Raw genomic sequence first — 17,570 nt, 5'->3', positions numbered from 1 at the left:
GCTGGAGTTCGGTACCTGTGGTGGTTTGGGAGGAGGGAACTCGTTGGCATTCCCGGGTGGTGCAGTAGTTGTCCTTGGAGGATTTTCACCGGGCGGGATGGCCGGTGACGAGGCCTCCCTGTCATTCTCGTGAACCTCAGGGTCCCTTGGGGGCTCTACCTCTCGGGGTGGAGGTGGATCCTTCATGGAGGCCTTCAGCTGGACTCCGGTAAGGTGGACCTCCACCTCTCGAGGCTCCCTGAGTTGCTTCGAACGTCTTGGCATTTCTCCTTGCCGGAAGTAATGGCAGAACAGTAGCTTGGTGCTTACTTTCCCACAGACGGCGCCAAACTGTTGACGGTAAGAACTCGTCAGCGATTGATGGTTAGAAAACTTCAATCTCTATACTATAGAAAGCTTTGAATTAGATAGAAGGAACTCTAATCAGCAGAAGAAAACTCAGGCAACAATGAAAACCAGAAACATATATTTCTTAAGTCTCTTTCATACACTCAGTTTTCCAACCCCTTAGCCTGAGGGGTTGGGGCCTATTTATAGGGGGGCTCTATTGGCCCTGGATACAAATAAGTCCCAAACAACAGGGATGTACATAGGTACTCTGATAGTGTAGTGGCTCAGGGCGTAGTGGTGTCTACCCTGATGGTGTCAGAGTTGTGGCCTAGGACATAGTACTGTCGGTTCTGGCGTATGGTCGGGGGTGTCCAAGTGGTACCACTACTCTTCGTACAGGTCCGTACCGCCACTACTCCTCAGATGCAGATCACAGGGTCATGCCTCTGTTCTTCACAACCGTACGCCCCGTGTCAGCGCACGTGTTCCGTACTCGGTCGTCCTCATCAATCCCCATTCAATGCCCCATGTTCGTTTGTCATATCAATAAGGTTCCTCCAAGTGGTCCTCATGCCTATGTCAAGGAGGCTTCAACCTATGCGTGTCCTGAGACGCCAAGGCGCCAGGGGTCAGGGCCGGCTTATGCAGGTCACATGCACACGAGGCTCGCAGCACGGGGACCGTAGCAAGGCCACACCCTCCCATAGCGAGGGTACCTCACGTAGTGAGGCTGGTCCTTTTCCCTCGGGTGTAGGCATGGCTCGGGGTACGGCCGCCGCAACAAGGCAGCACCCTCGCATAGCGAGGCTGCCTCTCCTCTCCCCAGGTGCAGGCGTTGCGAGGCTAGGGGCACGGATGCCACAACAAAGCCTCACCCTCGCATAGCGAGGGTGCCTCGCGTAGCGAGGCTGACCTTCTTCTCCCGAGTGCAGGCGAGGCTTGATGCCTGATGGAACGGGGAGCACGCGGACGACCAGCTGGGGACCCTCGCATAGCGAGGGTGACGTTTGGATTGGCAAGCGGCCGAAGGCCCTCACTTAGTGAGGGTGACTCTCTTATCACCATCATGTGACGCCCTTTTAGGATGTCTCGTAGTATAGAGCTTCACTCGTGAATAGAATTCACAAGGAAAAATTTCCACATTTACACACATCGAAACATAAAAAGCCAATCAAGCTTCAGAAACTCAAAACTCAGAACTTAAAGCTTGGATTACCTATGATTGTAGTTTCCCAACAAAATCTTTCGTCTATCAAGCTTCTAATTTCCCTTAGAATCGTTATGACTCTAACCTTGCTTGAATTTGAGCCCTAAAACTCTAGTTTCATTTGAAAATGCTAACGAACGCACAAAAGAGAATGGGAGAGAAAGAGAACATGACTGAACATTCTTTTTATTTCTGACAGTTAACTTCGAGCTTAAACAACCTCAAGCAAATCCAAATGATCGGGGTACCCAAAACGTTTCGAGGGCCAAATAGTCAAAATCCCCAGAATTCCCTCCTGATCTCACTAATTCCAAATATATCATCAAACATTCATTCCCATTATCAATTAACCCGGTAATGTACTAAATACCCAATATACCCCTTGACTCACACCAAGTCAAATATGGGTCCCATTGTGACTTTCCCACTAGCTTGCTCCCTAGGATCGTCTCGTGCCGAGTAACCCAAATATATCCACATAATAATTTAGTCCCACACATATATGCCAAATATACCCATAACGGGCCAAATTACGAAGATTACCCTTTTCATCAGAAATGGGCCCACATGCATATTTAATACACCTTAACATGCATATCAAGTCATATTATAATATAACTCACATAATCATAAAATGATACACATATATATATCATATAATCACATAATTCCATAATTTTCCATCCTAGCCCCCTAATCAAGGCCCTAAGCTTTATTAGGTAATTTGGGACATTACAACTATCCCCTCCTTACAGAAATTTTGTCCTCAAAATTTTATCTGAATAGCTTGGGATATAGATACCGCCTATCTGATTCTAGTTCCCAGGCCACGCCCTCGACCTTACTGTTTATGAATAATACCTTAACCAAAGGTATAGTTTTGTTCCTTAGAACCTTATCCTTTCTGTCTCATATCTGAGCTAGCTATTTCTCACAAGATAAATCTGCCTCCAGTTCAAGATCCTCTTAACTCAACACGTGAGTCTTATCCAACACATGTTTCCTCATCATTGAAATATGAAATACATTGTATACAACCGACAGTGCCGGGGATAAGGCCAATCTATAGGCCACATGACCGATCCTCTCCAGGATTTCCAAAGGTCCAGCTAATCTAGGGCTCAATCTGCCCTTTTCCCAACTCTCCTCACCCCTTACCCTGCTGAGACTTTAAGGAAGACATAGTCTTCCACTTGGAACTCCACGTTCCTGCATTTCAAATTAAAATAACTTTTCTGTCTATTTCGAGAAGCAAGTATCCAAGCTCTAATCTTTTCAATAGCCTCAGTGGTCCTCTGAACTACCTCAGGACCAAAATATTTCCTCTCACCCATCACATCCCAGTGAATGGGCAATCTATACTTCCTACCCTACAACATCTCATAAGGTGCCCCTCCAATAACTTGATAACTCTCTCTGATTTACCATCAGTCTAAGGATAATAAGCTGTACTAAACTCCAAGTGAATACTCATCGCCTTCTGTAACCTTTCTCAAAATTTGGAAGTAAATACAGGTTCCATATCCATCAGGATAGATCTCAAAGTCCCAAGAAGGTGTGCTATCTTTCTCACATAGAGATCTGCTTACTAGTCAAATGTATTGCTCATCCTCACTGGTAAAAAGTGAGCTGACTTCAAATACTAGTCCATAATAACTTGAACTAAATGAAACTGGCCCACTATCCTGAGCAACCCCATCATGAAATCCATCGTGATGTCCTCCCACTTCCACTCTGGAATACTCAAAGGTTGTAATGACATTACTGGATTCTGATACTCTATCTTGACCTGCTAACATGTTAAACACTTTGCCACGTATTCAATTACGTCCCTCTCCATCCCAGGCCACCAATATAAAGTTTCCAAATCCTGGTACATCTTCATGGTGACTGGATGAAGAGAATAAGGAATAATATGAGATGCATCCAGAACCTCCCATATGATCCCAGTGTCCATCGGATCCCAAGTCCGATCCTTATACCTTAATAAACTCATACCTGACATTGCATAATCCTTAGATAATTCAGCTAAGACTTTCCCTTCTAAGAGAGTAGACTCAAGCATAATGTTAGCCAATTGGCCCACCAATAACTCTATTCTAGTTCTGTTCATATCCTTCAACTATCATGATGCATAGGCAATCACCCTATTTTGTCAATGAGATAACAATCCTTGAAAATCTTTTCCACAGAACACCTGTAATACCCTGCCAATCCAAGGTAACTCCTGATCTCTAAGGCGTTCCTTGGCCTTGGCAAATCTCTGACTCAGAGTATACCACAATATCATTGGTCAAGATGATTATGAACCAATTCAAATAATTCTTGAACACCTTGTTCATCTGATCCGTAAAAACAACTAGGGCATTAATCAAACCAACGAACAGGACTAAAAACTCCTGAGGTCGATATCTGATATAAAAGGCAGTCTTCTGCTTATCCTCCTCCCTGATCTTCAGGTGGTAATAAAAAGATCGAAGATCCACCTTGGAGAATACCATCTTACTCAATAACTGAACCTTTAGTTCATTTAGCTCCGCTGAAAGCCGTTTAATATAGTGCCCTAGACCTGGTTCCATCCCTTGCACCAACATAATCACCATTCTATCTCTTGGTGTATAGGTAACCCTAACAAACCCCTGGAAACACATCCAAAAACTCACAAACTATTTCAGTCTGTCCTGGTCCCACTGGCACGACCTACGTGGTATCCACCATACTAGGTAAGAGTCTGATGCATCCACCTGTAATAGGTCTCTAGCTCTAAGTACAGATGTCATAAGTATGTGGGGTCCATGCACAGTGCCAAAAAATACAAGGGTTTCCTACCCTCAAGCTCAATGGTTACTATATTTTCCTTGCAATCTACCATTTCCCTATACTTAGGTAAATTAAATATGCATGTGGGACCATTCTTGTTAATAAGGGCATATTTATAATTTTGGCCCGTTGAGGGTGTAAATGTCATTATGTGTGTGTGTTGTGCTTAAGACCACAATATTGTGGAGATGTATCTTGGATGTGTGTTTCGAGACGATTCTAGGAAGTGGAATAGCAAAATAGTCACAACGGGGTCGAATACCCAGCTCGGGGTGAACCTAGGGGGTATTTTAGGAATGTATCACGTGTTTGGGATTACTGGGTAACAAGTAGTGATTTAGCAATTATTTGGGTATGTCAGGATTACATGGGGATTTATAAGACTATTCGAGGAATTAACGGGAATGTGGAAAAGGACAGGATTTTCCTTGGATGCATTAAGTGGCTAGGGATTTATCTAGGGGTAGTTTAGTCATTTTGGAATCTAGAGATAGACATGGGGTAGGCACTAGATACCAGCAGAACACTTTGGAAGAAAAACAAAACTCTCTCTCAGCAATTCTCTCTCTCTCTCTCCCCTCCCCCCCCCCCCCCCCCCCAAAGCTCACTCTCCCTCACTAGGCTTGGAGATTTTTGGTGAATTCTTGGGGAGATTGGCTGAGGAATTGAAGAACTTGAAGCTTGAAGTGATTGGGATCTAGCTTAGGGTCGGAATCATCACTGCGGTAAGGTTTAGAACAAGTTTTCTTTATGAATTTTTTTGGTTTACTTTGAGTGTTTTGGGGTTTTGAACTCAAGTGTTTAAGCTAAAGTTGTGGAGAGATTTTAGTTAAGTTTTGGGGTGTGAAGACTGCTGATGTTGCTCGGATATGTATTCTAAACTGAATTCTAGGTTTATGGTTTACTTTGGGTGGATTTTAGAGAGTTTGGCTCGTAAAAATGCATGAAGATATCTGGGTTTTGGGCTCGAGCCACGACCTGTGTGTGCGAAGAGGCTGGGAGCCTCTAAAAATTTTCCCAGGCGCCACAGCACAAGTAGGGCACGTTGCGGCCTGTGTCCCATAGAAGAGAGCCCCTAGGCTCTCTGACTTGTAGCGTGCCATGGCCCAAAGGGGTTGGGCCGCGACTCAAATAGGGAATAATGGCCAAAATAGGGTTTTAAGCTCGGAAACCCAAACTTGAGGGCTCGGGAAGGATTCTACTACCTGGTTTAGTAGAATTCGAGGTCCAAGAGGCTAGAATACTATTATAAAGTTCTTAATTTGTTTAGGGCTTGATGGATGTTTTTTATTATTGCATTGTGACTAGGCTTTAACGCAAAGGCTCAGGATTAGGGGATCGTGCTCGGGATCACACTAGACAGTCAGCTGGAGACACAGGTAAGAAAACTGTTTGTGCCTGTAGTAGGGCATGGCCCGATTATTTGTGTTTATTGTTATATGTGAATATTTGCAGTTGTTATGCTATGTTTGCATATTTATGATTGATCAGCGAAGGCCGGGATCGGCAAAGGCCAGGATCGGCGAACATCGGGATCGGCGTAGGCCGGGAACGGCGATAAGCATGATGAATGTAGGTCGAACGGCAACATGCATGTGGAATGAAGGCTGCCATGGCATGGCCATCTTGGGTATTGTGCTCACCCATTTGGTGAAGACCGCGAACCTAGTGCCTGGTAAAGCCCCTTGGTCGGCATAGGCTGTTATGTGAATAGTCTATTATCTGTTTAAAGTTGTGCATTTACTAAATTGAATTGTCATATGCTATGTGTGGAGTTTTCTTGTTGGGCCTTGGCTCACGGGTGCTCTATGGTGCAAGTATTGGTATAGTAAAGGCCGACCAAGCATGACTTGGAAGGCATGGAGATGCGCGTACATGTTTGGCCTACCTGGCTGCCACAGCCGAGGATTGTTTTGAGGGACATGTTATAGACAATTGATTTTGTCACTTAGGTCGATTGCACCTTAACTTTTTAATTGTAAATATAATTTCAAATAGTATTTGGGATCTCAATGTATCACTTTTATAAGTTTAATGGATGTCTAAACCTTTTATACTTAATTTTCATTAAATGAGTATTTATTCTGATTTAGTCACACTTTTTATTCTAAAACCTCAATTAGCGAGCTAATGGCACATTTTAAAATCACATGGTAATGACTCTAAGGTAGTAGGGCGTTACAGATCCTCACCTGAGTCCTAGCAATAACCTAGTCACAACCCACAAATAACATTCTCATTACTATTTGATTCCCTAATTGAACCCCGGAATCAATCCCATGCTCTCGGAACCTCCAATTTGCCCACACGAGGTGGTGTAATCGTCCCCCGAGCCCTTGGGCCTATGCTCTAAAAATACAAAATTGAGGCCCCTGAGAATGGCCTAGCGCCATAGCACAGCCATACAGGCGCTGCGGCACCTAGCTAGGGCCCCTTGCCCAAGATCATCATAGCGCCACGACTCGGAAGAACAGTGTTGCGATGCTCTTACACGAACCCAGAAAAAGTAGGGTTTTCCACCCTTTTTCCCCGAGTCAAAACTCACAAATGTTGTCCTAAACTTGCACCAAGGTCCCAAATGAGTCTAAAACCCTAAACAACACATCATAAGCAGTACAAACTCCTCAAAAACCAAACCCAATCTCTAACCCCAAATCAAAACCCAGCCCTTGGTTTAAAACTCTGCTGAAACTTAAATCACTGCCAATAATCATCATAAAACAAAGCTTAACCTTACCTTAAATAGGAATCACAACCCTTATGTTTTTCCACTTCAATCCTCCATGTTTTGAGCCTTTCCTCCTCAAAATTCAATAAAAACCCTCAAGGCTTCAAGAGATAGAGAGAAAAATGAGAGAGAGAGAGAGAGAGAGAGAGAGAGAGAGAGAGAGAGAGAGAGAGCTAAGGTGATACTGAGAGTTTCCTTTGGTTTCCTAAGTAATCTAAGAGGTTCTCGGCTAACTAAGTCATTCCCTTGGCCTGAAAAGTTCAAAATTCCCCTAGATAAATCCATAGCCCTTTAATGCCACCAAGGGCAAACCCGTCATTTCCCCATCCCCGCTAACTCCTCGAGTATTCCTATAAATCCCTGATTAATCCCGGAATACCCAAATAACCGCTAAATATCTACTTGTTACCTGGTAAATCCCGAACACGCAATAACTCCCCAAAATACCCTAGGCTTACCTCGAGCCAAGTATTTGACCCTGTTGTGACTATTCCCCTAATCTGCTCACTAGGATCGCCCCAAACCGCACATCTCAAATATACCCACATAATAATTTGGTCTCAGTCATAACACACACATAATTACATTTATGCCCTTAATGGACCAAAATTACAAATAGGCCCCTTGTTAACCAGAACGGACCCACGTGCATATTTAATACCCCTAACCATGAATATCTAGTCATATCATATCATAACCCAAGCAATCAAACAATGATGCATATAAATCTAGATTAATCATGTAATAATATAATTATATCATTTATTGTCCTCCCGACACACTAATCAAGGCACTAAGCCTTATTAGTAAATTTGAGATGTTACATTAAGCTTCTTGTAAATCGAATATGATGAAAGATAAAAACCCACAATTTGCGTTGTTCAGTGGTTAAAATGGACCTAGTCCACGAGTCACTATTATTACTCTGTTTAGGAACTCTATGGAAAAAAAAAATTAGAGCAATTTTGCCACAGTTTTTGCATATAGAATGTCAGACCATTTTACAGTCCATTCTCCTTATATTTATAGGGAATCATGGTGGACATTATTGGGTAACTGTAATATAAATGGCAATGTACAATATTGGGTAATCTCCCAAGTTAATTGACATTTAAATATCCTAATAAAGCCTATTGCCTCTTTACATCAACTTATAAGTGTATATAACGATTTTATGCATTTATTGCACATAATGGGTATCCAAGTCTATATGGATTCTCCCATCAGAGCAAGATGCCAATCTCGAGTTGGATATGATTGGAACAGGATAGTTCGACTTAGATAATGCCTAGGCTTGATGCAAGCGATTTGGATACTGGGTACCTCGATCTCCATCATTCACATCTCTGACAATCTGGAAGATCTTAGGTTGCTCCGAACTCGGTGACACAGCCTCAAGTTGTTAGGTCCGGAGTTAAGGGAACAACTCTGAAACCTAGCTTCCTTATCGATCTCCCACTAGCTTTACCCTAAGCTAGATAATCACACTCATATTTTTAGGGTACAACACCTCATAAAATTAATAATTATTTTGGCTAAATTATAATGACTAAAAATTATTTCTTTCCTTAAATCCCAAATATTTTAAATTTAACTTTAATTCATAATTCATTTTAATTCAAAAAAATTTCTTTCTATTGGAATTAAAAACATCATGTTATTTATTCCCATAAATATTATAATAATTAAGAGATCAAAATTTCTTTTATTTTAATCTCATAATTTAAAACATTAGTCTTTAAATCTTGATAAATTTTATTTATCAATTTAAAGTGTTGACTGCGTTTTTAGCCAACGACGTGAGAACGTCAATAACGACAAGCCTTCAAGAGAAATAAAAACGACACAGACAGTACAATCAAGAAAATAAAGAACACACCAGATTTTTATAGTGGTTCAGCCCCGATTGTCGGTAATAGCCTAATCCACTTAGAGTTGTGATTTATAAATCTATACTCAAGATCAGATGGACTGTGCCAACTGAGTTTCTTCAGTACAGATTGTGAAAATACAAGAATTCTCTCTAATTTCAGCACTTTCTCTCTCTAGAATAGACAGACCCAATTTTCTCTCTCTAGAAAGAAGAAGCAGAAGAAGCCCCTTCTCTCATCCCCTAAGCTCTCTATTTATAGAGATGAGATCCTCAACTGATATCCCCTTATAATAGGGATATTTTAATATATTTATTACATTTATATTACAAATAAACATTCAAAATTCAAAATGTAACAAATTCCCCATTTGTGGGAAGAATGAGAGATTCCCGCGCATGTTGTTGAAGTTGTGTCTGACTTAGTCTCCTCTAGCTAGTTGGTCCACCTCCTACTCACTACCCATGCAAGTGCTGGTTGAACATGCATGGTGGTAGGATATGCATGGTGGTAGGTTGAACGTGCATGGTGGTAGGAGATGCACTTCTCTCCTCTAACATGCACTCTCCTCTAACATGTCATGTTCTCCCTTGAACCAATCTCCTTGGCTTCTCCTCGGACCAAGGTGGTCCGAGGCAACCTCCTTGGCACCTCACCTTGAACAACATTGGGACAACCTCACCTTGGACAATATTGAGGCAACCTCACCTTGGACAATATTGAGGCAACCTCACCTTGGACAATATTGAGGCAACCTCACCTTGGACAACATTGAGGGAACCTCACCTTGGACAACATTGAGGCAACCTTCTTTAGCATCTCCCAAACATGTCTGATCGAACATTGTATAGACTTTCCTTATGAAAGTCTAAGTCTCCATTCTCTTGCATGAGACTCCTCCTCCTTAGCTATTTACCTTGGACACGTTCGAGCCAACACTTAGAAAACCTTGGGAGGCTTGCCTCCTACACACCCTTGGGGTCTCCTAGGACCACATCCTCCTTGGAGTCTCCTAGGACCACACCCCTTAACTTCTCCTAGGAGGCACTCTCCTAGATGCATTCTCCTTAGCCTCCTAGGGTGCATTCTCCAATTTTTGGGTATAACATTTGCCCCCCAAGTTTATTATACGATTTCCCTCGTATGATAAACTTTTCTTCTAGCAAAATGCTCTCGAGGTCATCCCAAAGCTCCTATCCGGTTGATAACTTTCACGTAAACTCCCATGACAGAACTTGTCTCGAACTTGCCTTGTGATTTCTTCAAACTCTATTTTCTTGATGTAATGAAAACATAAGCTCCCTTTGAATATGTTGCAAAATCATCATGGTATAGAGATAGGTCGTTGAATATCCTCGATTTGGTTGCGCTAGGATTAGAATTGTGATCCGATCGGACCATGGGTGAATTCCTTGTCTTCTCCTCCGAGGCAATTTCTTGGCTTCTCAGACTAGGGTCCGATCGGGCATATTTTTGCAATCTCCTCGGACCAAGGTGGTCCGAGCCACACATCTTGGAAGTTCACCTCGGACATGTCCGAGCCAAACGCACTAGGCTCCTCCAACTATGTCCGATCGGAGCTTTCATGATATGGTCCGATCGGAGCTTCCATGGCCTTTCCTCGATCTAAAATCTAAGCCAATGACTTGGCTTCTCTTCGGACACGGTTCGATCGAAGCTTGTGTGGCCTCTCCTTGGCCAAAATCTAAGTCCAATCTCTTGGTATCTTCAACCATGCCCGATCGGAAGAACACTCTTCTTGGCATCTCAGATCATGTCCGATCGGACATTGCATACCCTTGGCCAAAAACTAAGTTCATCTTTTGGGTATGCATGGGACTTCTCCTTGGACTTGGTCCGAGCCAACCATCTTGGAACGGATACACGGTCTCCTCGGACTGAGCTTTCATGACATCGTCCGATCGGACACATGCATTAGGCTCCTTGGATATGCTCGGCCTGCACCATGCAAAACATGGTCTCCTTGGATGTGATCCGATCGAATGCAGGCACTCTCCTCGGGTATGGGTCCAAGGCAATCACTTTGGCTCTCTTCAGACATGTCCCAGCTACATATTTTTGGAAGTTCAAACTAAGGTCCGATCGGACACCTCTTGGCTCCTCCAATCATGTCCGATCGGATGCATATACTCTTAGACACAAGGCAGGCAGGCATGCACTCTTGAGTTTATCTTTTGGGCATGCATGGGACCTCTCCTTGGACTTGGTCCGAGCCAATCTTTTTGGAAGCTCACCAAGCTAAGGTCCGATCGGACCCTTGGCACACATGCATGGCCTTCTCCTCGAACATAATCCGATCGAAGCTTTCATGACCTTTCCTTGAACCAAGGTCCAAGCCAATGACTTGGCTTCTCCTCGGACATGGCCCGAGCCAAACATTTGGCTCCTCCATCAAGGTCCGATCGGGTACCTTGTCTCCTCTTGGTCGAATGTAGCACCTTAGGCACACTTCTTGTCCGATCGGACACTTCTTTTCTTATGGTGCCAAAGACCTAGGTCCGACTGGATACTTCTTGTTTCCTCTTGGTCGGATGTAGCACCTTAGGCACCAATATTTCTAGCCTAGATCCTTGGACGTAGGTGAGATGCTCCTTGGATCAACATGCATCCGATCGGCCATCTCAAAGTATGCTTGGACACCCAATTTTTCAAACACTTTAAGCACCTGTATTGATCGTGAGCATGGACAAACAGGCATAAGCCGTGTTAACATGAATGCAATGCAATGCAATGCAATGCATGGAACAGTAGCCAGCCTTCCAAGCATTCCTTCTCCGATCGGACATAGGCAGCATCACCATTTGGACGCTTCTCCTTGGAACTAAACACATCTCCTCAGACGAATGCCCCCCACTCCGATCGGATATAATGTAGCTTCCAACCACTCAAGCGTGTTTCTCCTCCTCAGATGCAGTACCTTAGGCACCAATATTTCTAGGCCTAGATCCTTGGACGTAGGCGAGATGCTCCTTGGATCAACATGCATCCGATCGGCCACCTCAAGGTATGCTTGGACACCACATTTTTATGCATTTGCTTGGGCACTCTTAGGTACTTTTAGGAAAAACCATCAAAGCACCTTGTTCGACCCTCCCAAATTTATTTTGAGAGATTGATTTCTCTCAATCAATCTTAGTGAAAACTTGACTTCTCCTCCCAAGGACAAATTTTCACCATGTAGCATCTATTTTGCATGCATTTGTTTGATTCACTCCAGGGAATATTGATCGATGATACATGCTTAGCCGACCAGGGAAGTTGTATCTGCTCTCCTGAGCAAGAAAACTTTGCACCTGGTGAGCTAAACTTGTAGCTGTTGGCACTTATACTTTACTTCTCTCTATTAGCTTAAAACATTCTAAGTCTCCTCTAGACTTAAAAAGTTATAAGTTTCTTGTGAAGAGTAAAGTCACTCTGGTGTATGCCTTGCATTTTCGCATGAGTACCTAGTTTTCTAACTTAGAAATTTTAGACATTTCATAAGTCCATGCTAAGTATACTTTCTCACACTCTTGTTGCTCTAACATTTTATGAGCATGATGTTTATGGTCACACGAATATCTGCTCCTAACTTGAAATTTTAAAAATTCCAAGTTACTTAAGCTTTGCCAAGCAAGTTAGCTTAATGGCCTTTTTGGACTTCGAAAATTTACAAGTCAGCCTAAAAACAGATATATTACCTCGTGCTCTTATTGCCTGTGTTAATTTATATACCAGCATACCCCATGTGCCCCCCAGGTGGTTGGAGGTTGAAAGACCCTTAGTCACTTGCTACATGACTGAATCTGTTCGAGCAGTTAACTACTCGTGAAACACATAGAATATATGGAAAATACTCAAGCAGTTGAACACTGCTTGAACACATCAACCAGTTGAACACTGCTCGGATAACTAACACACATGCATATTTGTAGCAAGAATCGACCACGCTGCGCGTAGTCTCTTTTATTACTCGTAAATTAAAAATGACAAAACATGTCTAACAACGAGTCTTAAACAACGAAAATTGTTCAAAATAAAATGACTGGTTAGCAAATAACCAGTTCATACACCAAACTTAAATAACAAGTCTAAAAACTCGAAACCAAGCTACCACTCTGAAAGCGGTATTTAAAAATAATATCTCCTTCGACGCTCTATGTTCACGCCACTCCAGTGATTCCTGCTCCTATCACTCCTCCTCAGCATACTCCTCATCTTGCTTTGTTGCTCTCCTCAACTAAGGGTGGACCTCCACATATAGTGTCTACGGTGAAGTCCACAGGTCTAGGCTGCAAGGGTGGAGATTGTTGTCGCTTGAATCCGGAGTTGCTTCTACCTCCTTCTCCTTGGGGTGTCTCTGCTCGGTACTTCTTCAACTTGCCCGACCGGAGAAGAAATTCTATCTCGTCCTTGAGGTGGTTGCATTCATTTGTGTCGTGACCATAATCTTCATGGAAGCGACAATACTTGTTCATGTCTCTCTTCCTCATCTCTCTCCTGATGGGTGGAGGCTTCTTGTAAGGAACCTCCTCTTGACTAGCAAGATATATCTCTGCTCTACTGGTTGAGAGAGTGGTGTAGTTGGTGAATTGAGGCTCATACTTGGTTGGCTTCTCACTTGAATCCATCTTTGCCTTCTTTTCTTCATGGTGGTCAGACCCATTACTTCTACGTTTCTTTCCACCATCACTAGGAGAGTCAGTTGGTCTGCTTGGGTTGTTTATGCCATTCTCCCCTTTCTCTATCGCATCATCCAAATTCATATATTTTTCCGCCCGGTCAAGAAATTGTTGAAGTGTTGAGATTGGATGGCGATGGATGCTATCCCATAGAGGACTTCGATAAATTATCCCAGCAGATATGGCAACCATCTTCCCTTCGTCTCCTACAGCAGTTGCTCTATTGGCTTCTCTCATGAACCTCTGTATATAGCTCTTTAGAGACTCATCTTTTCTTTGTTTGATATCTGCCAAGTCGTTGGCATAAACTGGTGGAGTCCGGGCAGTGCTAAATTGTCTACAAAACTCCTTCCTGAATGACTCCCAAGAGGTAATGGAGTTTGGTTTAAACCTCCAATACCACTCTTGGGCAGTGTCCGTCAAGGTGGTGGGGAAGACTCTACACCGATAGTCATCACTCACCCCGAGTAGTTCCATCTGGTCCTCAAACTTCCCAACATGTCTTATTGGGTCCGCCTTTTCGGTATAAATTGGCAGTATCGGTGCTTTGTACTTTGCTGGTGGTTGGGCTGCTCTTATTCGAGCAGAGAACGGGCTGCCACTCCGGTAGTCTATCGGATCTATCTCGGAAGGTCGCTTCGACAAACCTTGCACTGCAGCTGCTAGCATGTCAAGCTGGGCTTGGATAGCTGGTGCAACTGATGAGGTTCCAAGGTTTTGACCGCCTGGTCGGGCATTACCATCTGGCACGCCACCGTCAAGTATTTCTAATTGACTGGTAGGACGGTCCAGATTTTGCCCTTCGACCGGGACGGTCCTCCTCTTGTTGGTGATAACGTCCCTCAGATCCTTCTGAGAAGCATGCTCTCCTACCCGATCAAACACCGTACTCTTCGATTTCCCAGTGGGCTTACTACGTGGGACTTCATCTCTCCTGCTACGCCGCTGGTCGGGGTGCAATGGAGGCTTCTTGGCACGCTCTGGGCAGTGTTCTCCTCCTTGTGGGTTGTGGCCCTCCTTTTCCTTGGATTGGCTGGTTGGATGACTATCAGCCTCATCCCCACCATGCCCATCTTTGAACTGAGAGGTCCTCTTCTCTCTAGGAGCTTTATTTTGCTCCTGCCCAGGTGGAGTCTTTTTACTGCCCGATCGGTGACTTCTGGAGGGGGTTCTAGAGTGCTCCCCTTGGGTTGAGGTAGTGTGCGATCGAACTCCATCTCCCTCACCAGGTGGGTTATTATCACCCCTCCTTGGTCTATCATTACTCCTACCACCAGCTTCAGTGGTCCTTGCTTCTGGAGGGGGTCCTCCTCGTACTGCAGCTTGAGCATTGGCTTGGGCCAACTGGGTAGCTGCTTCCAAAGCAAGCGTTGCTTCACGATGTTTCCGATTGACCTCCTCCTGTTGTTGTTTGAGCTCCTCACTCCTGGCCTCCATATCACGCCTTTGCTGCTCTAACGCAGCTCTTTGCCTGGCCATCTCTTTAGCAAACTCCTCCTGCCTGGCATGGAGTTGTGCCATCTCCTCTTGGAAGGCCCCCATGGTCTCCTGGAGCTCTTCAACTTCTGGAGTCACTTCCTCGAGCACGACTCTAGGCTCATTCTCAAGGTCTTGTGGGCAAGGACCTTCAGATCTAGCAGGTTCTTTAGAGGAGTTTGTCCTCTTGGAAGCAGCAGTGGTGTTCTTAGGCGCCATCTTTCTTCAGGGACCGTCTGTTCTTCTCTTCAGGCTCTCAACGAAAGCACCAAAATGTTGACTGCGTTTTTAGCCAACGACGTGAGAACGTCAATAACGACAAGCCTTCAAGAGAAATAAAAACGACACAGACAGTACAATCAAGAAAATAAAGAACACACCAGATTTTTATAGTGGTTCAGCCCCGATTGTCGGTAATAGCCTAATCCACTTAGAGTATAGATTTATAAATCACAACTCTAAGTGGATTAGGCTATTACCGACAATCGGGGCTGAACCACTATAAAAATCTGGTGTGTTCTTTATTTTCTTGATTGTACTGTCTGTGTCGTTTTTATTTCTCTTGAAGGCTTGTCGTTATTGACGTTCTCACGTCGTTGGCTAAAAACGCAGTCAACATAAAGATTTCTTATTATTTATTTCCCAATAAATAAATATTACAAATTAAAAGACAAATGTAACGACCCAAATTCACTAATAAGGCTTAAGGGCCTTGATTAGTGTGCCAGGAGGGCATGATGGGAATTATGTGTGATTATTATGACTTAAGCATGTTATATGATTACTTGAGTACTTGAGATGCATGACTATGTGTGTTAGTGTGCATATAGGCCCAGATTAGGTTAGAAGGGCATAATCGTAATTTTAGCCATTATGGGCATAACTGCTTTGATATATGTGATAAATGTTGAGACCACATTATTATGTGGATATATCTGTAATCTATGACTCGAGACGATCCTAGTGAGCAAAGTGGCGTGGAAGTCATAGCGGGGATTTATACCCGGCTCGGGGTGAGCTCAGGGGTGTAAATGGGAATTTAGTGGATGAGCTGGAGATTATTGTAACATTGAGGAAGGCTATTGGTGATTAGTAAGGTATTGGGAACTAAGCGGGAAATAATAGAGACATTCGAGGAAGTAGCGGAAATTAGGCAAATGACTAAAATACCCTTAAGAGGACTAAAGGATTAGAGTTAGCTGTGAGGGCATAAAGGTCATTTGACTTTTAAGGAAGGGTATTACTGAGGTTTTAAGATAGTGGGATTTATAGAATATCAAAAGGGTCTGAAAAAGAAGGGAAAAGAAGGAGGGAAAACAGAGAGAGTTTCTTGAGTCGGTTTACACTTTCCTTCACCTATTTTTGGAGAATTTCGGGAGTAAAGCCTAGAGGAGAGCTGGGATAACCAAACATCAAGAACCTTGATCTAAGACTAAGGAGTTGACAGAGGTTTAACAGGGTTTCACCAATACCTGAGGTAAGAATCTAGAGTTCATCCATTCTCTGTTTCTGGTTTGTTTAAAGCTGTGGTACTTGAGTTGAATTGAATGAAACTTTAGGGAATTCAAGCTTAGGGCTGAGGAGCAGCAAGCCAAGGGAGCCTAGGGTTAGCTTGTGGGCGAAATTCTATCAAAGGTATGAATTCTAAACTCTAGTTCTGATGTTCAGCTGGTTTATGTTAGGTTCTGAAGTTTGGAGGTGGCTATGGTGAATTTTGAGTTTGTGATTGCATGTGCTTGGAGTTTGGAGGTTTAGGGTGCTTGGGATGAGTGGAGTGTGGTCATGAGGTTGTTTTTAGGTTTGGGTAAGAGTTGGAAGAGGTTTGGTTGAGGTTGGCTCGAGAGAAATCGCACAGAGGAAATTCTGGTGTTGGGCTGCCTGTGACTAGCGCTACAGCGCTAGCCTTTGGGCGCTGTAGCGCTAGGCCCATATGCTGGAAGGGTTTTGGTTCTGTCTGTAGCGCTATAGCGCCCTTCCAAGAGCGCTGTAGCGCTACCCTGCCTTCTGAAGGGGATTTTGGGGTGTTTTTCAAGGGTTTTTGACCTAAGGTTTGGGGTTTGGTTCCACCACCTTGTTTGGTGGAACTAGGACATCCCGGGGGCTCGGGATTAGCCCCGGGGCTAGGTTTTGAACTTGAGGATTGATGTTGACTTTGACCATGATTGTGTATAGGTAAGCGCTAGGGCTCGAGTGGGATCGTGCTCAAGGTGTCGTGACATCGAAAACTAGTGAATTGAAAGGTAAGAACACTGCACCCGAATGTATGATTGTGATGGGACTAAGTGCTCCCGAGAATTGTTTTGTGTCATCGTTGGTATTATGCCAAGGGACACGTATAAGCGGTCTAAGGGTACCGTTCATGAATTTAGCGCATGGGACGCGAATTGGCCACTGGGAGCCAGAAATGAAAGGATAACAAAGGGAGCAGCTTGTGAGCGCTAGCTCTGGTTATCATC

The sequence above is a fragment of the Humulus lupulus genome, chromosome X, assembly GCF_963169125.1.
Source record: "Humulus lupulus chromosome X, drHumLupu1.1, whole genome shotgun sequence".
Taxonomy (NCBI): Eukaryota; Viridiplantae; Streptophyta; class Magnoliopsida; order Rosales; family Cannabaceae; genus Humulus; species Humulus lupulus.
Note: the sequence above shows the minus strand (reverse complement) of the source record.